The sequence below is a fragment of the Manis javanica genome, chromosome 3 (genome assembly GCF_040802235.1).
Source record: "Manis javanica isolate MJ-LG chromosome 3, MJ_LKY, whole genome shotgun sequence".
Taxonomy (NCBI): Eukaryota; Metazoa; Chordata; class Mammalia; order Pholidota; family Manidae; genus Manis; species Manis javanica.
Genome location: NC_133158.1, coordinates 28,614,012 through 28,629,094, shown reverse-complemented (window position 1 = coordinate 28,629,094; position 15,083 = coordinate 28,614,012). Strand labels below are relative to the sequence as shown.

Genomic DNA, 15,083 nt, shown 5'->3' with positions numbered 1-15,083 from the left:
AAATAAGAAAATATGAAGATCATAGAAGTTTATAATCTTGAGTAAGGGGTGGTGGTTTCTTTTATCCCCCACCCAAAAAAGGATTAACACTATGTTAAACAGCTCTGGGACTTTATTTGAAAATTTTTTGTCACTATATATTTCTTTGTGTGTGTGTGTGTGTTTAATGATTTCACCTTCACCAATCCTAAAAAGTAGTGAGTTGAGTTTTCCTGAAAAATAAGCCCTTCTTACCTAATTCTGATTGACAAAACACCAACGGCAAGGAACCAAGATCGAGTGATGTTGGCCTGTCCAGTCCCTTTATGCTGACAAATTGCTGAAAGGTTGCAAAACCATTCTGACAAGGTGCTATTTCTGGTTTGGAGAGTAACCTATAGCTGTCCTTGCTGCCTTTAGCTTGCTTGACAAATCACAGAACAACCATTCACTTACTGTTCAATGTGTTAAATCATTGCCTTGGAGGTAAATTTGAAAAAATAACAGTTGAAGGGTATGGGGAGTTGTGAGATCAGCAAGGAGAAAGCTACAGACCACTTGGATTGATCCAGTTGTGTTTATCAAGTGCCCGTGTGTTTATCAAGTGCCTGATCATGATCTGGAGCCCCTCTCCCATATGTTCAGGTTCTGCATGACTTCTGAAAACTAGATTAAATGTGAGGTCACAGATGTGTTAATTTACTTGATTGTAATAATCATTTCACAGTGTATAAATTTATTAAGTGCTGTACACCTTATAAAAGATATTATATAACAAATATACACAATTTTTATTTGTCAGTCATACCTCAGTAAAGCTTGAAATAAATGTATACATACATGCATATTTAACATGCATATATAAGATTTCAATCATATTTTTAGATAGGAGTGAACAGCTTCCATGGCCTTTTATGTCAGTGGAGAGCCTAGTTCCTGGATGATGTATTTGATCACGCTGTTCCACAATTATGCTGCCCCATGTCAGAAGATAAAATCCCAATCCTTAATGAAGTCTACAGGGTCCCATGTGGTTTGCCCTCTGTGTTTTGTCTGTTGCAGGACACCATATACAGGGCATTCCTGTAGGTCTTGAAGAAGCTGTGCTAATTCAACCACAGAACCTTTTATACATGCAGTTTTTCTTTATTCCTGTTTTTCTCTGAATGGAATGATCCTCTTCTGCTGCTTAGAACATCCATGCTAGACTGTCCTCACCTAAGCCTGAAATCTAGCCAGCTTCTTTACATATAAACTCTCTAAGGACTCTTTTTCTTAAATTGATGGTCTCCATTTGTAATTATATACCCACAACCCTGATCATCTGACTATTCCCTTTCTCTGAGTGGGTCATAAGTTCTAAAGGCAGAAGCCCATGCCTGTGGTCCATCATGTGTGTGCAGTGCCGACACACAGCAGGCACTTAAAAACCATGGTGGCTGAACTCAGCTGTCTATATAAAGGACATCTTTTTCCTACCTATGACTCAGTGGAGATACAGCCTTTCTCTAAATACACAAGAATTTCTATCAGATCAATTGGTTGCCTGGATATTTCTGATCTTATTTCTTCAAACTGAGGCTCTGGTGAAGGGATTCAGAGACTGCCCTTTCATCTGGAAGGAATACCATTTTCTAGGAAACATTAATTTGGATGTGTATGCCTCTGAATGGTTCAGGGAGCTGCCAGCTGCTGGCTGTACAATATGTAAAGTGTGTACAGTAGAAAGACAAAATAATATTGAATTAGTGATCTTTTGGTTGCGAATCTGACCGTATTTTAAGGCCTATCTTTTCCTTTAGAATACTTCCTAGATGTTCACCTCCATTCCCCTGTTAACCGACGCTACACAAGAAAGGCTTAGCTTTCCATGGTCCCAGGGCTGTATGGCCTAGGCGATGTCTCTGCCTTTCCTCGGGATCACTTCTGTCATCCTTCTAATGAGGGCTTTGCAAACCATGATTTAGGCAGCCTGAGAAAGGCACAAGGTGGCCCAAGGGATCTTAGGTTTTGTTTCACTTTATTGGCTCATAAGCAGATGTTGCAATTGAAGAAGTCATCCACAGTTTGTGTTTTGTTTATTAATTTTACTTAACTGCCAGTGCATGTGTATATGCACTTTTGTGAAGGGGTGTGTTTGTGTACACATAACGGCTTTTTCTTAACAAAGACTACTAAGCAATTTAAGACTTCAAAAGCTATGATTTCATATTATGGAGGGTTTAATCTCATTATTTTCCAAGTAGAGCCCATTGAGACTTTGGTATTTTGTTTTGAAATTTTGCACTCTAATGATATTTCAGAAGTAGGTGAAAATCTGCATGAATGTTACTGACCAAATTCCTACTCCCCCAAATCTTTACATTGCCTGGTGGTTAGGAATGAGGAGTGCAGAGCTAGATGGAGTTACATTCCCATCTACCACCTCTGTGACATAGGGCCAGTCACCTCACCTCCCTGTGCCTCGGCTTCTGTATTTGTAAATGGGGATGACGGTAATAATACCTACCTCATAATGAGATTAAATGAATTAGGATTTGTAAAGTGCTTAGGATAGGACTTATCGGTGTATGGGGATACAGATGTGAGGTGCATGTGGCCTGTGGGGATCCCAAAGGAACTGGCTCCCAGGGGTCCAACCGCACTGAGCCCCAGGCGGGGAGCTAAGTCACTGTGTGGCCTTCAGTGGGAGTCTTGTCTTTTGATTTGGAGCTTTCGTCCCATCATCAACATTCAGTACGTTGTTTGGGCAAATTACACCATATTTCTTTTCAGTCTCACGGCTACTCCTATTTTACCCGATGCTTATTATAAAATGCATTACCCTGTTTGATCTTGGGTATTTCACACGATTTTGTCTTCCTCCTAATTTCTTTAAGAGATGTAAAGGTGTTGGGGATCCTCGTTGTTCCCTTCGTCAAAGCACAGAGGTCCTTGGCACATAGTTTTCCTGAGCTCAGGCCTGTCCCTGGGCTGGCCTCCAACTGGCCTCATCCCATTCTCGCTCTCGGAGGATTACCCCCAGCAGAGAAAAGCCTCCCAACCTTGGTCAGTCCTCGATGGCCCAGCCCTGTGGGAAGGATGCAGACTGCCTTGGAATCTCTGTGTGTTTTGATAATTAAGCCTTAACTTTATTATCAGTCTAAATTCATTTCCAGAACCCAGTTCCTGCCCCTTGGTTGAGTGTGGCTTTTCTAATGCCCACCATGTATAATTCAGCTTATGTAACTAAAGAGCATTTAGGTAAGGAATCCAGAGTCAAGCCAGCCACAAGTTTGGCATATATTGTAGAACAACAGTTTTCTTGAAGTCTGAGGCATAGACTCCTTGGTGATAACTATTCTCTCTGTCCCTCAATTTCCTCATTATTAAAATGAAGATAATAATAGTTCCTATCTAAAATGGTGATTTTGAAGAGCTAATTAAATATATGAAAAATGCTTAGCAGAATGCCAGGGAAATAAGTACCCGTGAAATGGTAGCTAATATTTATACTGCCTAATATTTATTTTTATTAGATTGTTGAGCTACATAGCTCAAGAAGAACCTTCCTCTGCAACCACTTTTATATATTTTGAACCTTTTATATATATATATCATCAATTAACTTGGTTGCAGTGTCTAAACCACCAGGCCTATTCCTGTGCCTTCTGATTGAAAGCATCAGCCAGGATATTTTCAGAATGCCCAGGGAGGCGATACCAGGCTGAGCCCAGCTGACTCTGCTCCCTGCATCTTCTCATCTTGGCCTCAAAGTTACTGTCAGACAGATAAAATTTGTAATTGTATCATGAGATGCCATTGTTGCTTTGGAAGTTGGTATAGCACTTAGGGTTAGTTGGATTTTCCCTGTCTGACTTTTGATCACTAAGATGTTAAGAAATTTGCCAAGTTGCTAGATAATGCTCACAGGCAGCTTTGAGATGTGCCAACTCCTCTGTGTAAATTTGGGAATCAGTTTAATAGAAGACTATTTTCAGAGATTTCAAGGCAAGCTATCAATAGTTATAATAGCTACAGGTTTTCAACTTTGACAATCAGTATTCTCGATACTGTCTAAAAAATAAAGGGGAAAAAAAGGAAGTAAAGAAACATTCACAGGGCACAGAGATAGATATAACACTAGAACTGTCAAAAAAAAACCAATTTCCGAGTTTTGGGTTCATCAAAATAGTCTCATCATGACTAGGGTGTCCTTGATAATAACTCTATATGGCAGAGATAAATTCACAGCCTATTTATACTAATGAACTACCACCTTTACCTGTATAAAAATTCAATTAAGAAACACGCTCTGGGGCTGTCTGGTGGTGTCAAACCACTGATACAAGAGATAATTGACTCACGACCATGTGTTGTAAATGCACCTAGTTGTAGGCGCTCAGAGAGAGCTCATTTTCCCGCAGTTGGTGTATTCATCCACTGACCAGTTTGCCGGTTTTATTGAGATACTAAGCGCCTGCGCTGTTCCGGCAGCAGGCACACCATTGTGAAGATGACAGGCTTTCTCCCTGCCCTCAGGGAGCCAGGATCTAGAGGCCAGAGGATAAGGCATTGGCTGCTCACCAGATCCTGGTTCTCCCAGCATCTATTGGCCTCGGCTTTCCCCTCTTCTTGGCAGGAGTTGTTTGCTACCTCTCTGCCTCTGACACCAGCTTCTGTCTAATGCTCAAGCCAGTGGTCCCTTCTACACAAGGCATCCCCAGCTCCCCCATTGGCTCAGTCCACCTACCGGCCTCTGCACAAGGTACAGCTCCAAGTACCACTTAACCTGACCTGCTCAGAAGAGCAGCCAGTGGTGCTGCGCCTCTCGCTTTGGAAATGCAGATCGATCCCAATGAGATGGATGTACCAGGGAACGATGTGAGGGTGACACGAAGTCCAATTTGCAGTGTGGGATTTTTCCTACAAGAAACACTAGCTGACATAGTAAACTGCCCAGTGAACCAAGCCGTGGAAACACGCCAAGTGCACACACGCCCATGCCGCCCAGCTGCCCGCTGCCTCCTTCCACAGCAAGTCACAGGCAGCGACCCTTCTGGCACCTTCTTCCATGAGGGTCTTTTTTTCTTTTTCTTATGGCAGAGTGCCATTTTGACTGTAATAGTTCTGCGTTAGCTACTTAACATGTAAAACTGTGCAGCCATTTTCATTACATTCCTATCCTTTCTTTAAAATGTCATTGATGTTTTTGACTGTTGTGTTTCAACTCGATTTTTCCCGTAAGTCTTGTGGGGTTTTTTTATTGCACAATTTTGCATAGCATGATTTTAAGAACACACATGTCACATTATAGAAGAGCTGACTGGATAATAAACAGTGTCTGCCACAAAGCATACACTACTAAATTTTAGTTGAACAAGAAGTTCTACACTTGAATCAAGTGTTAGGTGTGATGAAAACCCTTCACGTGCAGCCTTGTTTTAAGAAAAGCTGTTAATATTCTGTTCATACTTTTTTTTGTTATTATTTGTGTGCCTGTTTTCCTCATTTCTAGAGTGGAGATAATAATAACAGTACCTGTCTTAGAAGGTTGTTGGGATAAAATGAGCTAACCATTGTAAAATGCTCAGAAGGGTGTCTAGCATACAGCAATCATTCAGTCAAGGGTGTTAGTATCATGGATTTATTTATTGGCTATGCCATAAAAGGACTTGTTTTCTATCCTGTTGTTATACAATCTTAATACATTTTGAAATGATACTTTTTCTTATGGAATCCACGGATAAACAACTAACTTTAGGGACAGACATCTCACTAAGTTTGCTTCTATTTTGTTTGAAAGTAGACTCAAACCCCTATTTGTCTGTCATGGACTCCTATGAGAAATAACCAATTTTGTGTGTTCCTAAGTGACAGTTGAGAACTGGGACACGCAGGCTTTAATGGAGTCTTTAGGTGGGATGAGAAAAGTTTCATAATTCTCAAGACATCCCAAAGTCTCTGCAGTAAAAGTGAAAAATATGTCTGATCCAGTCACAGTAAAGAAGTGTTCACTGCCACCTGACAAGTAGAACATCCACATGACCACATTGAAATGAAAGCTCAGGGCAGTTAAGGCCACTGTTTTCAGTCCTTACCATCCACATCCCTTACTTTCTAATTGGAGTGACCATATTTTTGAGAAATAATGACACACGGCTGGAAATGGGACAGAATATTTGCAATTGGGACTTCCTCAGTCAGCCAGAGGGTCGAAGGTCTTTGCTTAGTTGTGAAATAATACATGACAAAAGCATTTAGTACAATGGAGGAAAATACTGTTTTCTGGAGAGAGACTTGAGTCTTCTAGAAGGATGGTATAATAGAAAGAAAAAAGATACTTGTTAGAACTGATTTCGGATCATCCCTGGAATTGTTGGGTGGTGGCTTTGGACAAGCTCCTTCCAGTCTGGCTAGCGATAGAGTCAAAACTCAGCCCCTACTAGTTTGTTAGCAGAGGGTCTGATATAAAACCTGACCTTATTCTATGACCACCATGGAAACCTCACCATTTTTAAAATTAAAGGATTATTATGCATGAAAAATCCATAGCACAACACCTGGCATTTGGTGGGCACTTAGGAAACACAAATTGTTCTTTTTTAGAGTAGATGGCCTCATTTTCTGCAGATAATGTTCATGCTATTTAGACCTATCTTTGAATAGGAGAGACATAAACAGGGGGAGAGACGTGATAAATATTGAGAGATACAAACGCACCAAATGGTATGGGACATACTCTGTGGACAGGGGTCTGGCACAGGATTATAAAAGAGGCAACCAGATGATTATTAGACAAGACTTAGTCTTACTGTGTTTTATTTTTCTCATTTAGTATCTCCAGGCAGACATGGTATTAAGTCTGCAGTTACATTATTTATTTGGATGGGCAGGAGATGAGCGCTCCTGGAGAACGCAAATCAGTTTCTGGAGCATGAGATAAGCAATTATGTCATGCTGGAAATCACCTAATCTCAGTTCTTTGCTCTCCTGGCCAGAAACCTCATGCTTTTTGTCTATTCTAAAGCATACGAGTAGCCGAGAGATGCTGTGATTCTGAGGGACCACATTGCTGGGGAAGTTCACTCACCATGCCAACCCAACGAGCAGCAGGCCATCTCCCCATAGCCCATTCTTCTGGGCATCCTTTCTGATTTTGCTGAGCCCATACAAACAGGACCTACCCACACTGATGCACAGGATGTCTATTCCACCAGCCCTCTGTCCCCTCAATTTTGATTTCAAGTGTTTTTCCCCTCCAACTATACGGCAGATGTTTTACTCCTTCATACAGCTGATGCTGGCACTGTTTGTTCTGTTGTGTTACTACTGAAAGGTTATTGACCATTCCTGCTGGTTTGAGAGCCCCACGACTGGTTGGTCCCTGCCTTACAGTGATGGAACACACAGCGACAAAGCATTTTCCCCACAGGCAGCCTGGAGAGGCAGACGTCTGCCAGATTCCGTTGGCTCCTCTCGAATCCTTGGCCGTATTCATCAAGCCTGGACCTAACAGCCTTTTTGTAGGAGGCAATGTCCGATTCTTGTAATGTGAAAGTGCTGACTTGTACCTCACTGGGGAATACGTCAGGGAATACATGAGGATGTCCTGTTTCTTAGCAAGTAAACCAGTGAATTAAAAATAAAAGATAGTATTTGGTTTCTAAAGTTGTCATTTTAAATAATCTGCTTATGGGAGTGCAAAGCTGTCAAATCTTGCCGGCTTTCACATCATCTTTATAGTTCTAGTGAACATAAAGAGACAGGAATCAAATGAAAATATTGATGTCAAATTAATGGTTAAAAGAAAGAGACAGTTTTTGCATTTCTTGGACATATTCAACTGTTTAAAGTTAGGCTGTAAAATATGCACTGAGATGAGGTCCAAGGCTGTCAGCTGACAAGAGGACAGTGTCAGACTCTCATAAAAAGTGTGTTCTTCCCTCAGTTTTCAAAGCCAGTGGCAGTGGCTTTCAGGAGGACTTGGATAGGTTCTGATCATCACAATCGTCCAGCTGCTGCTTTCCTCTTACTAGTTCTGGCTGTTGTTATCGCTGTTCTTACTCCATTCCTTCTGGGCCGCCGACTTCCCCACCTTGCTGCTGAGCCACGGTGCCCCCACCCCCTCCTGCCCTGCAGGTTCCTCCTTTCCCTTTGCACTGGCTCGTTTCCACGTATCATCTTTGTTTCTCTACCTTTCTGCTACCTCCAGTGCGGCAGTGTGTGTGGGCCAGGAGGGGTGGTTTCTCTGTCCGGCCTGTGTGGCGCGCTGTGAGTCAGCACGTCAAGTGGTGCCCCTGGCTGATGGCAGAGCACGTCACCAGCTGGAATGCAGGCTACCTGACTGGTCCACCCAGGGGCAGCTGGTGCTCTGACCTCTCTCATCAAGGCCCTTAGCTTGACAGTGGTGTAAGCCCAAAAGGAGTAAATAATTGCAATGAGATTTTCCCAGATAATCATAGACAAATAGTCTCTCAGCCTGTGCCCCTAATTGGAAATAACACCCATCCTGCCAAGAGAAATGGGAGAGGGACTGATCCTGGCCAAGCAGTAGGGGCCGCGTAGTTCATGATTTTCATCTGGACTTCACAAAATCCATTTTCTTTGCTTTTGTTTTCAAGGTCTTGGATCAGGGATCTCAAAAGTACCATTTCCTCCCCCTCCACAGTCAAGGGCTGGCACCCTGGCCCCCATCAGCACCTCCTCTGAGACTGCTGTCTAACCCTTCCTGGAGTCTTTATCAGATCTGAGGGCTTTTTTTGCCAGGTCTCATTTCTCTTGATATTCCAAATGCTGAGGACAACAGTGCTGGGGATCCAGATGTGTTGCTGCATCAGCTCACCTTCCCATCACACTTCGGTTGAGACAAAATCCTCAGTGTCCTTAAGGAACTCTGCGGGACCCGCCCTGGGCCTGCCCTCGCCGCCTCCGAGTCCTTCACACGGGCGATGCTCTGCCTATCCTCAAGGCTGCTGCACAGGCTGCCCCCACTCATGCTTCCCTGACTTTCTCCTGCCTGTCTTTCAGGTCTCAGTGTCCCTCCCTTTCCTGCCTGCTCATAGAATACACTGTTTCCTTCCAGTACAGTAGTCACAGTTTGGGATTATTCTTTTGGGTGTTTATTTAGTAAGTATTATTTCATTAGACTGTCCCCATGTGGGCACAGACAATGTCTTCTGACTTACCGTACAGAGCTCCTGGGATACAGTGTTCAGTTCACAGCAGCTGAACAAATGAAGGGATACAATCTAGGAAATATATAAAACACAGGACAGGGGCACTAGACCCGAGGCAGGAGTTCTGGATTTGGGTGTGGGCTCTGCCGATCACTAACATCTGCGGGATCTTGGCCCCTCGCTCAGCCTTTCTAAGCCTGAGTGCTGATACTTACAAAATGAGGTGAGTGATGGCGTCCACCTCACAGAGATGTGGCAAGGAAGAAATGACATGTAAGTGGTTATACTTCTTTTTCTTAAATGGCAAAGCACTGGTCCAAGTGCCGTGCTGCTAACATTTATGTCTGTGAGGCACCAGATAATGTGACCATGTCCCAAGGCTCTTAGGCTCTGAGCGATCATAAGTTCTCCCCAATTTTCCACTTTTTCCTCCAGCAATTTCATTGCCTTTCCTTCTTTTTCCAGCCTTATAACTGGAGCACTCCTTTTGCCCATTCAAAGCTAATAAACAGGGGAGATAAAGCACAAAGACAAATAAATATTACATATAGTGTCTCATATGATAGGGACAGAACCAGAATATCTTGTGGAAGTCATGGAAGGAGAGAGCATTTAGAAGTGAGCAAATCCCTGGAACAGGGAACAAGTCTAATGTATGATGAATGAGATGGTCTTCACTCATTTGACAAACCAAGTGAAATTCAGGGCCACTTACTCACCTCTATTTCACAGCTCCTCCCACTCTACCAGGCACACTGGCCTCTTTCTTATCCCTGAATATGCTGTGCTTTCTTGTGCCACAGGACCTTTGCATATGCTTCCCCCTTTCCTTGGAATGTTTCCCCTCCCTACCTACCTTGTTCTATTTATTCTTCAGATGCCCACTCAAGCAGCCAAGACTTTTCTATCCAGGATTATGCAATACCATCCTATTTTGAGCTCTTAAAGCAACATAAAGATTTGTATTTAAATTGTGTGTGTATCTACTACAGAGAAGCATGTCAGTTTAACTCACTATTTTATTTGTAGCACTATTAGTGTGCAGATATGAGGGACTTACTGAAGGGAGTCTTGAGGCTACAGAGACAGGTTGCATTTGCAGTCTGTGCTGCATCCCTACAGAATAGATGCTGCATCCCTACAGAATAGATCCCCCACAGAATAGATGCAGGAAAGTACCTGACAGGAAGGAGAGTGAGTGATGGTCCCATGGACTTACATTCCCTATGAGGAGTACTTCCTGAAGGGGCCCCAGTGGGGAACAGACTTATGTTATTCCAGGGGTCGCCACACATATTTTCTAACCCCTCCTTTTGGTGCTCACCTAACAATAAACCATAATTATCAATAATGACTCCTTTGAAGCTTAAAACCACGAAAATCAACAACCCTGCCCATTTGGGGAGGATGGGAGCTTTTCTCTCAAAAGGCTTGGGCTATCACCCATTGTCTCCTAACAATGGAAAATATGAAATAGTTGCTATGACAACTCAGTGAAGAGTTTAGACTTTTTGTTTTGACAAAAAGTTGCTGACTTTGACTTAACTGAAACCATATATGCATTTTGTTTTTGCAATTTTGATCCTTCCTGTAGTTTTTCACAATCAGTAAGTATCACTTAAAAAAATCCACCTTTTTGGAAAGTATGGCCAAGGTTAGTGCTACAGCCTTGAAGAGGGCACAGGGGCCAGATGAGAGGTGCATTATGAAGAGTAAATGAAAAGACATGTGGATGCATTGGATGGGAAGAAGTAAGAGTAAGACGGGGTCCAAGGGGACGCTTTCTACATTCTGCCTCCTTCTATGCAAAGCCTAGGATTGAATTATCCTAGATCACGTCAGTACCATACAAAGCCCCAAGTGGGTGTGGGCTCTCCTAAATCAGCAGGCCAGGGGGTGCTGGCTAACAAACTTTACAAGGGATTTCAATTGCTGTTAGCACAGTGGCTCCTAGGCCCTCTTCTGGAGTGTTAGTTCCCAGGTGTTTTGGCCAATGGAGGCCCCCAACACCAGTGCATTCAAGCCAGCCCTTCCAGCATTCACTTTTTTTCTTTTTTTTTGCTGTAATATATTTATTATCTTTAAAAAGCATCCTTATTGAGGCATACCATACAGTGAAGTGCACTAATCATGTGGATGCACCTGTGAAATCACCAGCTACAGAACATTTCCAGAAACCCACAGGCCCGTTTCCAGTCGGTATTTCCCCAGGCAAACCACTGTTCTGACCTCTTTCACTACTGATTGGTTTTTCCTTTCCTGAACCTTTTTGTTTGACTTCTTTCTCTCAATACAATGTCTTTGAAATTCTTCCATTTTCTTGCTTGGCAATAGCTGGGTCTTTGTTATTGTGACTATTCCATTGTGTGAATATGATACAATCTACCCACTCTCCTGTTGGTGGGTATTTGGATTGTTTCTAGTTTGAGATATTGTAATAAGTTGTTATGAACATTCTCAAATCCTTGGGTGAGATACATGCACTTTTTTCCCTTGTCCATGTGCCCAAGAATTCAATCTCTGGGTCATGGAGGGGGCACATGTTCAGCTCAAGCAGATAACTGCCAGTTTTCCAAAGTGGTTGTACCAAACTTAACACCCACCAGTCCTGTATGAGAGGTCCAGTTGCTCCATATCCTCCAGTAACTGGTGGTGTCAGTCTTTTAATTACACCCACTCTGGTCGGTATATGGTGGTATTTTATTTTCTTACTGAAGACTATTTTTTATTTATTATTTTTTAATTTTTATTTTTATTATGGTATCTTTGATATACACTCTTATGAAGGTTTCACATGAAAAACAATCTGGTTACTACAGTCACCCATATTATTGAGTCCCCCCACACCCCATGAAGTCACTGTCCATCAGTGTAGTAAGATGCCACAGAGTCACTACTTGTCTTCTCTGTGCTACACTGTCTTCCTGGTGACCCCTGCACACACCATGTGTACTAATCATAACACTCCTCAATTCCCTTCACCCTCCCTCCCCACCCACCCCCCTCCCCATCCCCCTTAGTAACCACTAGTCCCTTCTTGGAGTCTTGAGTCTGTGGCTGTTTTGTTCCTTCAGTTTTGCTTCATTGTTACACTCCACAAATAAGGGAAAAATCGTTTGGTACTTGTCTTTCTCTGCCTGGCTTATTTCACTGAGCATAATACCCTCTAGCTCCATCCATGTAGCTGCAAATGGTAAGGTTTGTTTCTTTCTTACAGCTGAATAGTATTCCATTGAGTATATGTAGAACATCTTCTTTCTCCATTCATCTACTGATGGACACTTAGGTGGCTTCCATATCTTGGCTACTGTAAATACTGCTACAATAAACATAGGGGTGCATATGTCTTTTTGAATCTGAGAACTTGTTTTCTTTGGGTAAATTTCTTTGGGAATTCCTAGGAGTGAAATTCCTGGGTCAAATGATATTTCTATTTTTAGTTTTTTTGAGGAACCTCCATATTGCTTTCCACAATGGGTGAACTAATTTACATTCCCACCAACAGTGTAGGAGGGTTCCCCTTTCTCTGCATTCTCACTAGCATGTTGTTCCTAGTCTTTTTGATGTTGGCCATCGTAACTGCTCTGAGGTGATATCTCATTGTGGTTTTAATTTGCATTTCCCCAATAATTAGCAATGAGGAGCATCTTTTCATGTGCCTGTTGGCCATCGGAATATCTTCTTTGGAGAAGTGTCTGTTCATATCCTCCATCCATTTTTTAATTGGGTTATTTGCTTTTTGCGTGTTGAGGTCTGTGAGTTCTTTATATATTTTCGATGTTACCCCTTGTCGGATATGTCATTTACAAATATATTCTCCCATACTGTAGGATGCCTTTTTGTTCTGCTGATGGTGTCCTTTGCTGTACAGAAGCTTTTTAGTTTGATGTTGTCCCACTTGTTCATTCTTGCTTTTGTTTCTCTAGCCTGAGGAGATGTGTTCAGGAAAAAGTTGCTTATGTGTATATACAAGAGATTTTTGCGTATGTTTTCTTCTAAAAGTTTTATGGTTTCATGACCTAAATTCAGGTCTTTGATCTATTTCGAATTTACTTTTGTGTATGGCATTAGACAGTGATCCAGTTTCATTCTCTTACATGTAGCTGTCCAGTCTTGCTAACACCAGTTGTTGAAGAGGCTGTCATTTCCCCATTGTATGTCCATGGCTCCTTTATTGTATATTAGTTGACCATATATGCTAGGGTTTATATCCAGGCTCTCTAGTCTGTTCTTGTGCCAGTACCAAATTGTCTCGATTACTGTGGCTTTGTAGTAGAGCTTGAAAACAAGGAGTGTAGTCCCCCCAGTTTTTTTCCTCCTTCTCAGGATTGCTTTGGCTATTTAGGGTCTTCTGTGGTTCCATATGAATTTTAGAACCATTTGCTGTAGTTCGTTGAAGAATGCTGTTGGTGTTTTGATAGGGATTGCTTTGAATCTATAGATTGCTTTAGGCAGCATGGCCATTTTGACAATATTAATTCTTCCTATCCATGAGCACGGGATGTGTTTCCATTTTATTGGTATCTTCTTTAATTTCTCTCATGAGTGTCTTATAGTTTTCAGAGTATAATTCTTGCACTTCATTAGTTAGGTTTATTCCTAGGTATTTTATTCTTTTTGATGCAATTGTGCATGGAACTGTTTTCCTGGTTTCTCTTTCTGCTAGTTCATCATTAGTGTATAGGAATGCCACAGATTTCTGTGTATTAATTTTGTATCCTGCAACTTTGCTGACTTCAGATATTAGATCTAGTAGTTTTGGACTGGATTCTTTTGGGTTTTTTAATGTCATCTGCAAACAGGGACAGTTTAACTTCTTCCTTACCAATCTGGATGCCTTTTATTTATTTGTGTTGTCTGATTTCCGTGGCTAGGACCTCTAGAGCTATATTGAATAAAAGTGGAGAGAGTGGGCATCCTTGTCTTGTTCTTGATCTTAGGGGAAAAGCTTTCAGCTTCTCGCTGTTAAGTATAATGTTGGCTGTGGGTTTGCCATATATGGCCTTTGTTATGTTGAGCTATTTGCCCTCTATACCCATTTTGTTGAGAGTTTTTATCATGAATGGATGTTGAATTTTGTCGAATGCTTTTTCAGCATCTATGTAGATGATCATGTAGTTTTTGTCCCTTTTTGTTGATGTGGTGGATGATGTTGATAGATTTTTGAATGTTGTACCATCCTTGCATCCCTGGGATGAATCCCACTTGATCATGATGGATGATCTTTTTGGTGTATTTTTGAATTCAATTTGCTAATATTTTGTTGAGTATTTTTGCATCTATGTTCATCAGGGATGTTGGTCTGTAACTTTCTTTTTTTGTGGTGTCTTTGCCTGGTTTTGGTATTAGAGTGATGCTGGCCTACTAGAATGCGTTTGTAAGTATTGCCTCCTCTTCTACTTTTTAGAAAACTTTAAGGAGGATGGGTATTAGGTCTTCACTAAGTGTTTGATAAAATTCAGCAGTGAAGCTGTATGGTCCACGGGTTTTGTTCTTAGTTTTTTGATTACCAATTCAATTTCATTGCTGGTAATTGGTCTGGTCAGATTTTCTGCTTCTTCCTAGGTCAGCCTTGGAAGATTGCATTTTTCTAGAAAGTTGTCCATTTCTTCTAGGTTATCCAGTTTGTTAGCTCATCATTCACTTTTATAGTTAAGATTGTCTATCCAAGCCTCTGCCCTACATTTATTCCCATTTAGAATTCCCACTCTATTCTTAAAAAAAAAATCACTTTCTTTAGAAAGTATAAAAGTGATCCACAAGATGGTTAAGTTATAAGCATGTGAGTAGATTGCTGTCTCTTCCCACCCAGAAAATATCAAGAGTTCTTTTCAGAGTCCATATAATTCAAGAAAAGAAAACTTACACAAAGATCTGTTGTATCATCAGACTGTTGAAACTGTGTCAAACTTTGATAAAATTCTAAGAAAATAAAAATGGATGAAT

At 41.6% G+C, this 15,083-nt stretch overlaps 1 protein-coding gene and 1 long non-coding RNA gene across 7 annotated transcripts in view; one reads left to right on the top strand and one right to left on the bottom strand.

Moving 5' to 3' along the window:
• Positions 1 to 15,083, bottom strand: part of GRM7 (glutamate metabotropic receptor 7) — a 933,157-nt gene that overhangs the window by 43,608 nt on the left and 874,466 nt on the right. The gene's annotated exons all lie outside the window — the stretch shown is intronic.
• LOC140848323 (uncharacterized) overlaps positions 1 to 15,083 on the top strand; it is a 271,710-nt gene that overhangs the window by 227,612 nt on the left and 29,015 nt on the right. The window lies entirely within an intron of this gene.